Here is a 16,461-nt window from a genome sequence, read left to right as displayed (position 1 = left end):
CAGCCCATAATGGCTATTCCAGATTTCCTCTGGCTTTCAGTGACCATTGTGACAGATATGGCAATTTCCTGCAGTATCTTTGGGAGATCTTATTGAATTAAGTTCAAATAACTGTGGAGTCAATTGTATTACAAATACAAAGTTTATATATTTTTGTGGAATTATGTGTAATTTCTGTATGGAGTAGACATGACAACTATAAACCCTATGAAGTGTTATGAGTTTTAAAGAACTATTTGAAACAATGTACCAAACAAGAATGAATTTATGGGACAAATAAAGTTAGATGTGTTCCCCAGGAGATCTCAGGGTGGGATGAGGGGGAGAGGAAGGGAGTGCGTGTGTGTAGGCAAATATACTGCCTCTGGTTGTGCAACAACCCAGCCTTTTGAAGCTTTCACCTGAGGAGGGGACTCATACACTTTAAGGTCAGGAGGGACCATTGTGATCATCTAGTCCTATCTTCTGCACATTGCAGGCCACAGAAACCCACCCCCCGGCACACACACACACTCCTGAAAAAGACACCTAACCTCTGGCTGAGTTACTGAAGTTCTCAAATCATGGTTTTAAAGACTTAAATTTACAGAGAATTCATGATTTACACTAGTTTAAACCTACAAGTGACCCGTGCCCCTTGCTACAGAAGAAGGCAAAACCCTCCCAGGATCTCTGCCAATCTGACCTGAGGGAAAATTCCTTCACGACCCCAAATATGGTGATCTGTTAGACCCTGATCATGTGGTCAAGACTCACCAGGCAGGCACATGGGAAAGAAGTATGTGTAATAACTCAGAACTTTCCCCATCTAGAATCTTCTCTCCAACCAGTAGGGATTTTTGCTACTGGCAGACACTGGTGGACCTCATGCCATAGTAGTCATTCCCATTATACCTTCCCCTCCATAAGCTTATCAAGCTCAGTCTTGAAGTGAGGTAGTTTTGTTTTGTTTTTGCCCCCACTGCTCCCCTTGGAAGGCTTTTCAAGAACTTCATTCCTCTGATGGTTAGAAACCTTTTGCCTAATATCAAGCCTAAACTTGTTGATGGGCAGTTTATAGCCATTTGTTCTTGTGTCCACATTGGTGCTTAACTTAAATAACTCCTCTCCCTCCTTATTATTTATCCCTCTGATGTATTTATAGACAGCAATCATATCTCCCCTCTTCCTTCTTCTGCTTGGCTTGTTTAGCCTAATCAAACCTTTGTCTGCTGATCATCTGTCCCCAGAGTACCAATATCAAAGGCCCAAACTACATAAAGGAATGACGTACATATTTATGTTGGTGCTTCTTCTGAGCTAATGGAAGTTATGAACTTGTAACCACAGAAAGACCTCTGGAGGGGTTTAAAGTACTGGAGCCTCTAGTGGGTGCCCTTGCTGGACCATGGACAGGGAATACAGGTGCAGTTGTCTGGAACTGTGCCAGCCATTACATTGGCAAGGATTGCTAGAACCTCAGTCAGGACCTTTCATCCTCACGCCACCTCCACATGCCCCCAACTGAAAGAGGCTGGTGTGGAGATGTACACCAGGTGAGGATTCCCCCACATCAAGGGAATCCATAGCTATGCATTTAAGGCAGCTTTAAGGTAACTTTGCATCAGTGTGGTGACACAAAGTAGCCTTAACATCCAGTAGCAGCTGGTGCTATGAAAACATGAATATAAATTTAGCTGTATTAAATTAAAACATTTACTCTGATGGCAACTGTGTTGTGTGTCATGGATCTATGAGGATACAGGCCACACTTCAAGTCAGGATGTTTTAATCATTGTGGGACTGACAGACCTGGAGAGTGAAATAATCTATTTCTGCACAGAATAGGTATATTATGGGTAGTAGCAGTCCAAGCTTCCACATTGTCTCATCAATAAAGCAGTGTCTCATAAGCAGGGTTGAAAGATATTCTTTGTGCTTTCTGATTTCTTTTCAGTTCAGGCCCTGGCCTCTCTGATGAGATTTACTACAGCTAGTTAGTGCCAACTCGGGTGTTTGTGTGTTTTACTCATAGAATCATAGACTTTAAGGTCAGAAGGGACCATTATGATCATTAGTGTGATCTCCTGCACAATGCAGGCCACAGAATCTCACCCACCCACTCCTGTAACAAACCCCTAACCTATGTCTGAGCTATTGAAGTCCTCAAATTGTGGTTTAAAGACTTCAAAGTGCAGAGAATCCTCCAGCAAGTGACCTGTGCCCCACACCACAGAGGAAGGCGAAAACCCCCAGGGCCTCTGCCAATCTGCCCTGGAGGAAAATTCCTTCCCAACCTCAAATATGGTGGTCAGCTAAACCCTGAGCATGTGGGCAAGACTCAACAGCCAGACACCCAGGAAAGAATTCTCTGTAGTAACTCAGATCCCACCCCATCTAACGTCCCATCCCAGGCCATTGGGCATATTTACCGCTAATAGTCAAAGATCAATTAATTGCTAAAATCATGTTATCCCATCATACCATCTCCTCCATAAACTTATCAAGCTTAGTCTTGAAACCAGATATATCTTTTGCCCCCACTGCTCCCCTTGGAAGGCTGTTCCAAAACTTCACTCCTCTGATGGTTAGAAACCTTCATCTAATTTCAAGTCTAAACATCCTGGTGGCCAGTTTATATCCATTTGTTCTTGTGTCCACATTGGTACTGAGGTTAAATAATTCCTCTCCCTCCCTGGTATATATCCCTCTGATATATTTATAGAGAGCAATCATATCTACCCTCGGCCTTTTTTTGGTTAGGCTAAACAAGCCAAGCTCTTTGAATCTCCTTTCATAAGACAGGTTTTCCATTCCTCGGATCATCCTAGTAGCCCTTCTCTGTACCTGTTCCAGTTTGAATTCATCCTTCTTGAACATGGGAGACCAGAACTGCACACAATATTCCAGATGAGGTCATAGAATCATAGAATATCAGGGTTGGAAGGGACCTCAGGAGGTCATCTAGTCCAACCCACTGCTCAAAGCAGGACCAATCCCCAATTAAATCATCCCAGCCAGGGCTTTGTCAAGCCTGACCTTAAACTTCTAAGGAAGGAGATTCTACCACCTCCCTAGGTAACGCATTCCAGTGTTTCACCACCCTCCTAGTGAAAAAGTTTTTCCTAATATCTAACCTAAGCCTCCCCCACTGCAACTTGAGACCATTACTCCTTGTCCTGTCGTCTTCTACCACTGAGAATTGTCTAGAACCATCCTCTCTGGAACCACCTCTCAGGTAGTTGAAAGCAGCTATCAAATCCCCCCTCATTCTTCTCTTCTGCAGACTAAACAATCCCAGTTCCCTCAGCCTCTCCTCATAAGTCATGTTTCCAGACCCCTAATCATTTTTGTTGCCCTTCGCTGGACTCTTTCCAATTTATCCACATCCTTCTTGTAGTGTAGGGCCCAAAACTGGACACAGTACTCCAGATGAGGCCTCACCAATGTCGAATAGAGGGAGATGATCGCCTCCCTCGATCTGCTCGCTATGCCCCTACTTATACATCCCAAAATGCCATTGGCCTTCTTGGCAACAAGGGCACACTGCTGCCTCATATCCAGCTTCTCGTCCACTGTCACCTCTAGGTCCTTTTCCGCAGAACTGCTGCCTAGCCATTCGGTCCCTAGTCTGTAGCTGTGCATTGGGTTCTTCCGTCCTAAGTGCAGGACCCTGCACTTATCCTTATTGAACCTCATCAGATTTCTTTTGGCCCAATCCTCCAATTTGTCTAGGTCCCTCTGTATCCTATCCCTGCCCTCCAGTGTATCTACCACTCCTCCCAGTTTAGCATCATCCGCAAATTTGCTGAGAGTGCAATCCACACCATCCTCCAGATCATTTATGAAGATATTGAACAAAACTGGCCCCAGGACCGACCCCTGGGGCACTCCACTTGACACCGGCTGCCAACTAGACATGGAGCCATTGATCACTACCCGTTGAGCCCGACAATCTAGCCAACTTTCTACCCACCTTATAGTGCATTCATCCAGCCCATACTTCTTTAACTTGCTGACAAAAATACTGTGGGAGACCGTGTCAAAAGCTTTGCTAAAGTTAAGAAACAATACATCCACTGTTTTCCCTTCATCCACAGAACCAGTAATCTCATCATAGAAGGCGATTAGATTAGTCAGGCAAGACCTTCCCTTGGTGAATCCATGCTGACTGTTCCTGATCACTTTCCTTTCATGTAAGTGCTTCAGGATTGATTCTTTGAGGACCTGCTCCATGATTTTTCCGGGGACTGAGGTGAGGCTGACTGGCCTGTAGGTCTCACCAGTACCTTGTATAATGGTACTAGAACCTCCTTATCTCTACTGGAAATACCTCTCCTGATGCATCCCGAGACTGCATTAGCTTTTTTTCACGGCCATATCACATTTGCGGCTCATAGTCATCCTGTGGTCAACCAATACTCTGAGGTCCTTCTCCTCCTCTGTTACTTCTAAGTGATGCGTCCCCAGCTTATAACTATTTATTTTTTTGTTATTAATCTCTAAATGCATGACGTTGCACTTTTCACTATTAAATTTCATCCTATTACTATTACTCCAGTTTACAAGATCATCCAGATCTTCCTGTATGATATCCTGGTCCTTCTCTGTATTGGAAATACCTCCCAGCTTTGTGTCATCTGCAAACTTTTTTAGCACATTAGCACATTTTTGTGCCAAGGTCAGTAATAAAAAGATTAAATAAGATTTGTCCCCAAACCAATCCCTGAGGAACGCCACTAGTAAGCTCCTTCCAGCCTGACAGTTCACCTTTCAGTATGACCCGTTGTAGTCTCCCCTTTAACCAGTTCCTTATCCACCTTTCAATTTTCATGTTGATCCCCATCTTTTCCAATTTAGCTAATAATTCCCCATGTGGAACCATATCAAATGCCTTACTGAAATTGAGGTAAATTAGATCCACTGTGTTTCCTTTGTCTAAAAAATCTATTACCTTCTCAAAGAAGGAGATTGGGTTGGTTTGGCACGATCTAATAGTTTTGTGTTGTGGACCCCTGTCAATTAACAACTAGATTAACACCAACAACTCCTCTTTCACAGTCCACCAGATTAGATTGTAACTGGTGCATTTGATCACTAAGGGATAGATCCTCAAAGGCATTTGGGTGCCTAACTAATAATATAAATTCATATTAATAGTATATCTTTGAGGATCTGGGCCTAACAGCCTGAGTTGGATTTGAAAGGATGACCTAAAGGTGAAAGCTATCCACGCTCTATTCCCAACTTCTGAACCATCGGTCCTACCTGAACCATATTTTCCCCTATTAAAATACAGTGTGAAGCTATCTTTTCATAAAACAATATGATCTATTGTCATGATCAGTCATCTCAGAGAGTGAGTCAATGTTGTGTAATACCTACTCCCCCGAAGTGGGCAAAAACCCAAGAGTAGCAGATGCTGTTATTAATAGAGCCCTGCAAAAATGATCAACTCTTGCTTTTTGGTTAAAGAATACCTTTTCTACCTATGGAAATTTTCTGTTTACTTCTGAAAAACAATTTGGCTTTATTGATACTATTTATAATTTAACTACTTTGTGCTTAGTACTGGACCATGTGCAGGTATAAATATCTCCTGCTCAGAGGAGATTACAGTCCAAAAGACAAGTAGAGTTAAAATCAGAGTTGTTAATTTAGGGGAGAAGTCTGTCTCTTTCTCTCTCCCCTCCTTTTAGAAAATGCCCATATGCCTGATATGGGGTGGAATCTGAAAGCCTTGGGGAAGAAGTTAGGAGGTTGCCCTGTGTGTAGGGAGCAGCACAGTAGAAAGTCCCAAAGTGAGAGTGGGAGAAGGAAATGAGAGGAGTAGTGGCATTGCTATCACTGGCAGAGCAGAAGAAGTGAGGAAATGAGAGGAGTAGTGGCATTGCTATCACTGGCAGAGCAGAAGAAGTGAGGAGAGACACCATGAGAAACGAGATCCCCGACATAGACTGACATTGTGCGGGGTCTCAAAGATGAGAATCAGAAGTTTAAAGATGACATGATGGCAAAGGGAAAAATTACTGTAGGGATTAGAAGAATGAAGTGATATGGTCGGATGGATGGAGAAAGATAACAGGAGGTGATGTGAACACAAGAGGCTACATTTTCAAATATTTGCCTCTATTTCAGTGTGTGCGATTTTGTATCTGCAAACGTATGGATGCTCACTTTCTAGTCTGTCCCATGCAAGTGATAAGAATTATGCACAGGATAAAAAGTCACATGTTCAAGTAATAGAGATCAAAAAGGGTGCATGAAAGCTGGAAGCTGGTTTCAGGCCTCTTCAAAATTTGGGGTGAGAGTCTGATTGGCATACCAAATGTAGGAGCAATGGAAAAAAAACTTTAAAACTATGTGTGTAGGGAGAGTGCTGAAGTTTTAATCTACAACAACAATTAATTACAAAATTTGTGCACAGATCTTTAATGCATTGTTTTCTATTTATGAATGGAAAGCTATACTTTCTGTACTGTACAATGCTTAATTGATCCCACTCTTACTTTCAGGCTGTAATGTGCTTGAGGCAGGGACATATTACTCCTGGGAGAATTCTGCATCATTTCACATGGGCAGAATTCATGCCCCCCCACAAATTTCTTTGCTTCCCCGCAGAAAAAGTGACTTCTGATGGGGAAGCAAAGGGAAGGCACAAGAGTGGTCATGTATGTCTCCCGGGCAGAACAGGTAGGTCTGTTTGGGCACCCAGAGCAGCCAGTAGAGATGTAAATGAGACTGGGATGGGCAGTCATGCATGTGAGAAAGAGACACTCTGTCCCTCTCACTCGCTATTGTGGCATGCTCATCATGGAGGGGCAGGGCTTTGGAGTGTTTCTGAAGATGTAGGCATGGGGAAGGCTCTGTCCCATCAGGCAAAGCAGAATGTAGCAGCATTCCTGCTTAGTGAATTATTCCCATTGTCTTTGTGAATTCCCCCAGGGATATAAAACTGGTGTAAAAGTTTTAAGGTTCCTTTACATTGCCAGAGTTCTGTAAAGGACATGTGGCCTTATAAATGCTTAGGATACTTCAGTGATTAGAACTGGTCTAAATTTTTGGACTGAAAAAATTTCCTATCAAAATATGGTTCATGAACTGTTTCTAACTGACCTTTTTGGAGATGGTCAGTAGCCAGTATAAATTGTGAGTTTGATTCCCCAGCCTTCACTTGCTCTTCAGTTACCAATGAGGTAACACTGAGCATATAGCTGCATATATTTGTTGACTAATAACTAGAAATAAAGGGTCAAACCTATAAGGCAAGGGGGGTTGGTGATTTCCTCCAGTTCTCTCCACTTCCATTCTCCATCCACTGTATTTTAAATGAATTACCAAAATAATTGAAACCAGCATGATTATATTGTGCTAGTTTGACAAATAAAAATGCATAATTTTGCAGATTTTTTAAATATTGTGTGCAGAATTTTTAATTTTTTGGCACAGATTTCCCCCAGGAGTAACATAGTGCTTGTTTTTGCACAGTTCATCTATTGTACAGAGCCATGCACATATGTAGAGCTGATTCAATAATAGAGAGAGGGTCAAGCTACAAAAGTCAGTTCCTGATTTTGACCCTCCCTGCACTCCAAAGTTCAGGCCTGTCTGGATCCAGGGTTCTTTTTAAAACTCATGTCTAATTAATAAAAATATTAAAAATTTCAGTAATTCTCTAAAAATTGCAATTGGACAATTTCACAAGTCTCATTGGAAGACACTTAAAACTAATCAGGACAAAGTACTAGAAAATATCCTGGGTGAAATCCTTGGGGACAATCTATACCTTCAAGTCAGTGGCACTGCTATGGGTACCCACACAGCCCCACAGTATGCCAACATTTTTATGGCTGACTTAGAACAATGCTTCCTTAGCTTTCATCCCCTAACATCCCTACTCTACTTGCGCTACAGTGATGACATCTTCATAATCTGGACCCATGGAAAAGAAGACCTTGAGGAATTCCACCATGATTGGAACAATTTCCATTCCACCATCAACCTCAGCCTAGACCGATCCACACAAACGGTCCATTTCCTGGACACTACTGTGCTAATAAGCAATGGTCACAGAAACACCACCCTAGACTGGAAACCTACTGACCGCTATACTTACCTACCTACATGCCTCCAGCCTCCATCCAGGACACACCACAAGATCCATTGTCTACAGCCAAGCTCTAAGATACAACCTCATTTGTTCCAGTCCCTCAGACAGGGACAAACACCTACAAGATCTCTATCAAGCATTCTTACAACTACAATTCCTACCTGATGAAGTGAAAAAACATATTGACAGAGCCAGAAGAGTACCCAGAAGTCACCTACTACAGCACAGGCTCAACAAAGAAAATAACAGAACACTACTAGCTGTCACCTTCAGCCCCCAACTAAAACCTCTCCAGTGCATCATCAAAGATCTACAACCTATCCTGAAAAATCCTCACTCTCGCAGATCTTGGGAGACAGACCAATCCTCGCTTACAGACAGCCTCCCAACCTGAAGCAAATACTCACCAGCAACCACACAACAAAAACACTCACCCAGGAACCTATCCTTGCAACAAAGCCCGATGCCAACTCTGTCCACATAGTCAAGTAACACCATCATAGGACCTAATCACATTAGCCATGCCATCAGGGGCTCGTTCACCTGCACATCTACCGATGTGATATGTGCCAGCAATGCCCCTCTACCATGTACATTGGCCAAACCGGACAGTCTCTATGCAAAATAATAAATGGACACAAAGCTGACATCAGGAATCATAACATTCAAAAACCGGTAGGAGAACACTTCAACCTCTCTGAACACTCAGTAACAGACTTAAAGGTGTCAATTTTGCAACAGAAAAGCTTCAAAAACAGAGTCCAGCGAGAAACTGCTGAGCTTGAATTAATATGCAAACTAGATACCATTAACTTGGGTTTGAATAGAGCCTGGGAGTGACTGGGTCATTACACATACTGAATCTATTTCCCTATGTTAAGTATCTTCACACCTTCTTGTCAACTGTCTAAATGGGCCATCTTGATTATCACTACACACATTTTTTTCTCCTGCTGATAATAGCTCATCTTAATTAATTAGCCTCTTTCTCCACCTTTTCATGTTCTTTGTATACATATCTTCTTACTATATGTTCCATTCTATGCATCTGATGAAGTGGGCTGTAGCCCACGAAAACTTATGATCAAATAAATTTGTTAGTCTCTAAGGTGCCGCATGTACTCCTTTTTGCAGATACAGACTAACATGGCTGCTACTCTGAAAAGAACTCCCACTGACTTCAGTAGGGTTGGAATTTCACCCATTGCAGAGAACAACCCTGCATTAATTCCAGTCCTGAGAAATCAGCTAGAACTGGAGTTCCCAAACTTTTCCAACCTCTCTTTTATACCAAGATCACTCCAGGATCCCTTTCCCATTTACCTGGGATCTAGGTAGGAGCCTCCTTTCACTTAGCAACATGGGAAGGGCAGGCTGGTCTAAACACTAAGGTTGAGATATTCTAAATTAGAAGACTTGCTAAATGTTTTGGACGAGATTCACTTATGCTCCAGATGTTTTGCACCACTGTGGTAAAGCAATGTCAATGCAAATTCAGTTTAATCAGTCGGTTACACCAGATTGATTTCTGTTTTGCCTTACGAGAGTGGTGCAAAAAAGCCAGGGTGTACCAGTGAATATAGACCTACATCTCTACTTCTGTGAATCCGTGATTCAGCAAATTGTTACTTGAAAATCTTACTATTCTGTCTTCACAAATAGATGATGTGGCTTTAGCAGCCAAAGTGTGCAGTAAAGCTCACTGTCAGCTTTCCCTACCACACATTATTCCTGAAGCCACCAGTGTAGTGATAAATATAACAGCATCAGGAGAAGCAAAAGTTCTATGAACAGAGGCAGTGTCTTTCTGTTTGTGCAGTGCCTTGCATAATGAGGCCTCTGCACACAGCTGTAATGCAAACATTTAACAATAACCACACAATCTGACACTTATACACTGCTCCAGTCCTAGACACATACCTTTACCCAGCCAGCCCAGCTTATGTGTTATATGGGACAGACTATCACTTTAGAAACAAAGACAGTAACAGCTTTCTGGCTATGGATGCACCATTGTGTAAACTTAATTGATGATGGGGCTCAGTGTCTGAGAAGTATTGGTGACCTGCTTCCAGTTAGAGGTTAGGAAGAATATTCTGTTCTGAAACAGGAAAAAAAAATGCAATTTGAAAACTTTGATGAAGCTGTCATGCTCTGAAAGGCAGAGACTACCCTGGGGACAAAGATAATATTACTGAGAAGCACAAGCCCTGTTTGGTTAAGAAAGAATCCATTCTCTTAGAAGAGTAGGCGGGGGATAAAAAGTCTTTTAAGTGATTTTCTGATGGGATTATATTGGCAATGTTTTTTTTTTTTCTCTCTCTCTCTTTTTTTTTTTTAATACACAGGGAACTGGGACATCATCAATATGACAGTTTCTAATGAAATTTTCAATTGTCTAGTTTTCCACTAGGGAAGGGCAAATTTTTGCTGTTTAACTTCAGTTGAACATCGTAGGTTGGAAATTTTTGACTAGAATTTGAGTGGATTAATGTTCTGACTTGGAAAAACTGGGGGGGGGGGTGGAAGTAGGGGTGGCAGTGAGAGGAAAGAAATACAAAGAGATTGCAAATAAATAGAACAGAAACAGGATAAGAGTGAAGAATTCTAATGGATATTAAATGTATTATATGAAGGACACATACATGTGTTAGCCTACCTTCATGTGATGGTATGGTTGGCTCAGGGCTTTCTGTGCCCACAACAGCACTTTGAAGTGTGAACATTCACCCAGTGATATTTGTTATCTCAGAATTTTTCTCCATGGTATCTGAAGTACAATTGTGTGATAACTGTTGACAATAGTAAACTTTTTAATGTTGCCTACAAGTTGCCCTTTAGCTTTGAAACACTTATTTTAGAAATGAGCAAAAACTATATATATTTTTTAATCCAAGCTTCGTGAACTGTGATTGATAAAACTGGACCCAGATATGAACTGCTCCTAGACTGTAAACATCTGTCTGTTATTAAGGAGTTGTTTATGAGCACCCGAGTGCGGACGTTTGTTGTGTGGATTGCGCACATGGATTTGTTGTGGTAGGGTTGCTCATGAGCAATAGGCAGATAACACTGTTATTTTTTTCCTTTACTTTCTTCTGCCTAGGGCTCTGCTTTGTATTTGCTTTAAGGAGATTATATCATTTGAAATAGTATTCTTTGAATTATATTACTCAGTCTAATTACATTAGAAATATCTAATATTCTGTCTGGCACAAAGTGTTACGGGTCAAAACTGGGGGAGAAAAGCACAAACTCAATAATTAAAATAATAGTACAAGTTTCCCTGAAACAGAGAACAAAGCATGGGAATTCCAGGGCAAAGCCATCATTTAGTTCTCAACGCTCAGCAGTGCCTACATCTGACTCCAGTCTGCCTTATCAAAAACCAGATGCCCTCAGATCTGCATGCTGTATGACCATTGTTATCTGCAGGCCAAATCTCCTCTTTTACTCACTCTCTGCCCAGGAAAAGCTCCCCTTCACTTCAACAGGAGTTTTGTCTGAGACTGAGTAAGAACTGAATGAACACTAAGACTTGAGGATTTGATCTGCTAAGAACTGTGCAGCTATATGTTTATAATATTACTCTTTATAATAAGAAGTAAAACATTCAGAAATGTCATTGTACATCGCTGAGTCTGATCCTGCTTGATGCTGATTTCCCTCAACTCTTCCACTGAGAAGGATGAGGCCTTATTTTCCTAGACCCACGGTCACTAGGACTGCTATATTCCAAGTGGCCAACAATATTTGAAGCACTATACTGTGTGGATTTTATGAAAAGTTTTTATAAATATACATCAATGGTTTGGGGCCTGACTCTAGGCCAAAATGTCTGATTATATGTCAAGCAGCAAACTGCTTCTGCATTTTACAGAGAGGAGTTAGGCTGCATTAGAACAGCTGGCTAGATAAGATAGCCATAGATGCTGTGAAATTATCATAAGGTAACTTTTACATAGTATGCTTAGTTATTCATAATATATACTAATAGAGTAAATCACATGTTATTATATTTGATATAGTTTTGCAGAGTGAATATTTTTATCAGATAATTGATATGTGAAGAATGTTGATGGAACTAAAGAAATTATATAGACTTAAGCTATTTAAAGGATCCTGTAATAGTCCCCTGCAGTTTGAGGAAGTTCTGTTGCCAAGACAACTGTAAGAAGTGTTTTCATAGTTTGTACAGGGCTATTTTTAAAACAAGAAATATGATCAATAAGAGCATTTACCTGAATAATTGGCAGAGGTATAAAGATTTATTTTATTTTGTATTATTTGTATTTGGTTTTGTAATCTATTCAGTTCACATGTCAAATAAAACTTATCTGCGACTTTTACTCACAATTTTATCAAAATCTGGTTCTAAGGTTAAGCAAGCACAATGTCTATTTAACTGTTTTGATTACCAGCTAAATAGATACCACTTTATAATTCTAACCTTACAGTTGAGGTAAAGAAAAGTTACTAATACAGAGGTGTATACAGCTGTTCTGTTCAAGTATTTCATGATCTGTTGAATCATAATGATGGCGGATCAAGTAAATTACCCAAATTGTGTGCATCAATATGATTTGCAAACCAGTATGGCTTTAGAGTTTTTGTATGTGAACATTATGGACAAACACATTACTGCAAGCAAGAGTAAATAATTACCAGAATAAGGAGCCTAAAAAAATTACGCCTTAGTCTTTCATTAGCTAGTAATACCATAACCTAAGGTACTCGGCTAGTATTCTGGTTGGGTCATTTCAAATCTGCATAAGAAGTTCAAACTGTGTGCTGATTGGTCTACATAAAATTTTAAAATTTAAAATTTTGTAGAACTATTGCAAGTCTTCACCAGAAGCATAGGAGGCTCTCTAACTTGGTCCCATCAACAAGAAAAAACAGGCTGCAATGCCTATCGGAAACTGTATTAAAAAAAAGTCTGATGCGCTCAGAACTTCACTCTTGACCTGGAACATCTGGACAAAAGATTGAGGGAAAGTCACTATTGGCTGACTGAAAATCATACCCCTGTTTAGAGACCGCTAAAATCTTGTCCTAAATAAATACATTTTAAACCTTTTTTTTTCCTGAGAAGTCCCAGAGACATCTGTGAAATCCAGATGTAAATTCAGAAACTTTAAGGCCATTCGTCATTATCCTGTGCCTATTTATTTACTCTTGGACCTTATTAAATTGGCAACCTCCCCACTCCACTCTGCCAACAATGAGAGTCTTCATCAACTCTTTGTTCTCTTTTTCACAACCACCTTCATGTTTTCTCCCTTGCTACCTTTGTCGAGCACCTTCCCTGAACTGGTGCTTAAATCCACACTGACCTCTTCAAAACGTATTTCATCCATAGTACCCACAGGAAATCACCAGGTGATAGCATCTAAATAGATGGTAAATAGATACTTATGAATGATATTTATCTTATTGTTCATATATAATCTGATAATTTCAATTTAACTGAAAACTATTCAACAGTGAACATATCTGGCTTTTGTCCCTCATTACTCCCAAATCTGTTATATTCACTTGCCTTCTCTTGTCACAATTGGATTGTAAGGTCTTCAGGGGAGCAGCCACCTCTTATTCCTTGTTTGGATGGTGCCTTCTACCATGTGGCCCCAATCAAGATTGGGGCCAGCAGGCATTGCAATAATATACATAATAAATCATAAATGATGGCATATGAGGGAAACAGACTCATTTTACCACATCCTTTTCTACTGCATAGTACTGGTTTATCTGAATACTGGGTACTTGCTTATTTTCTAAAAAGAAAGTGCTTTATATATATATATATATATATATATATATTTAAATTGCCTCATGGGTGACTGACATGTTAGCTACTAGTAATTTAGCATTTGGCACTTAGAAGCTGAATTTAAAAGGAAACATGATTTACATGCTCCAACCTGCCACTTTCGTTCTGCCATACAATTATGTCCTGAACATGAAGACAAGGTGGCATCAGAACTTGTCAGCTCTGTCCGCTGTGATCATGTAGCTTGTACTGCCCAGTGGAGAAAAAAGCAGAGGCATTTTTGACAGTGTGCATAGTGCTGGAATGATAGGAAGAAATTATGAAAACCTCTAATGCAATTAATTTTGTTTTAATTGTCATCTGGATATTCAGTCTGATTGCAAATGTTGGCCTTCTAAATTGAGAGATGGGTTCTGCTAATTATGGAATTCTATACAGGAGTGTTGGGACAATTTGTATATTGGGGGAGGGGTGCTGAGAGCCATGGAACCAAACTGCAAACCCTGTGTATAATGAAAACCACTTAAAGCCAGGGGATGCAGCAGCACCCCCCCGCCCCCAGCACCTGTGGATCTACATATACAGATCACTGATAATCCTTGAAAAGTTATAGGCACATATGCTTAATAACAGTGGTAAAACTGTAGAGTAAATTTAATATTTTTTAACTGCATTAGTTGAAATTGGTATGACCCTAGGTATAGTTTGAATATAGTTACAGTTCATGTAAGAGGAGTCTCTGTTTTTTTTCCTATAAAGAGTGTGTTCAGCAAAATGTTCTTAAATATAGTAAGTCTATTTCTACCTTTTCCACAACAACAACAAAATATTGTTCACTTTATTGATTCTGAATATAATTTTTGGTGGGTAAGGGTGAAAGAGAAGAGCTAGTTCTGAGAAGACCAGTGGAGAAGGTGTCTAGGAATCTTTTCTGTCTCTTCCCTAAAGGAGGCAGAAGAAAACCAAAGGGAAATAGAGTGAGAAGGGAGAGTGTGAGGTTGAAAGTAACAGGTATAATTCAGCAACTGGGTCAATAAGTATGTATCTACAAAGAGTGTTCACAGTGAATATCTAGGCTGGAGATTAAAATTCCTCCAAAATTTGTTCAACAAACTCTTAGGACTGATAACTCAGCAGTTTAATGAGAGGCAGAATCACCTATTATGTTATGGAAAGACACTTCTTTGCCTTAAGGGTTAGTTAGGACATCTGGAGGTGTCCCCAGTTCCTGCTGAGTCCAGAAACTGGATCCAGATGGAGAAAAGCAATGCACATTATACCTTAAAAAATCAGTACAGAGAAAAAAAATAAACATGTCAAACCAGATTTAAGAAGTGAGGAATCTTGTCCTATATCTAAAGCCAGCTGAATCATTATGTATCTGGGACTACGTTTGGACAGAAACTAGGTACTACCTCACACTCCTTAAATATTAACATCTGGAGTAACATCTAAGACTTCCCACCTTATATCCAGCTAAGCATCCTTTAAGATACAGAAAGCTAAAATCTGAAGACAGCAGAAATAAAAGAATAACAGTTAAGTAACTTTTATGACCCAGAGGTGTTATATTTTCCTTTTCATAGTTAGTAATAAATGTAAAATTTACTTTAGCATGTGTGGATCTTGACTCCTCTGTCTTCGGGTATATTAGATACTAACTAATATAGGCTTTCTGAGAACTTTAAACTATTATTAAGACATTGTTTTGCCTGTGTTTCAAGTATCTACTAGTCACTGCAAAGTCTCAGTACTTAGCAGATAATTGATTTAGTCTTATGTGGCCTTACAAATTAGTTGGAAGTTCCTCTGAGAGCAGGTTTCCATGAGACACCTGTCACACTTTCTGTTTCTGGTCTGTCAGTGCATTTCTGGTTAACAAAAATGTTGTTATTAATAGTAATAGACTAAGGTAGTTAAACTTTTTTCAATCCCCTCAACAGTTTGGGATTTAATTCCAGATTTGGCCAAATATTTGGGTTAATTCTTATAATATCCAAATAGATTTGCCTATCCTTAAGATAAAGGCACTGGCTGAAGTCATTTTTTTTGGAGTCTCTGAAGGGTAAGGGCATCAATATGTTTACTACAGTAGCAAAGCTTACAGCTTTTTCTTGGCAAAGATGAAAATCAAGCAACAGTACATTGCAGTGTAATAAGGATCAACATTATCATGCATGGGCATTTTATACATAGATATTATAAGTTGTTTTACCTTAATATCCCCATTTCATAAATGGAGCACAGAGAGGGTAAGGCCCACATTTTTCTTCAGGGGAAGTTGTGGTTACTCCTGTAGCCCTAGATGACTAAATAGTTAGTTTTGTTTAATGTTATTCCCAATAATTAAGACACTCAAATGAAGAAGCCATTTTGAAAATTTGAGCCTAAGTATCTTGCTCCGCATATTGCAACAGACCTAGAAATAGAACCTGGATGTCCAGACTCCCAGCCCATTACTCAGTTCCCTGGCTCACAGTTGTTGTCTATTTGCATCTTTTTTTTCCTCACATCAGCTAATAAGAACTTTCCCAGTGCATCAACACTTTTAAAGTCAAGATGTGCTTTGACTGAATTCCACACTTTTTTCCATTTAGAA

This window comes from Lepidochelys kempii, chromosome 6 (genome assembly GCF_965140285.1).
Source record: "Lepidochelys kempii isolate rLepKem1 chromosome 6, rLepKem1.hap1, whole genome shotgun sequence".
Taxonomy (NCBI): Eukaryota; Metazoa; Chordata; order Testudines; family Cheloniidae; genus Lepidochelys; species Lepidochelys kempii.
The sequence above is the reverse complement of the archived record's forward strand: the minus strand, read 5'-3'. Positions refer to the sequence as shown.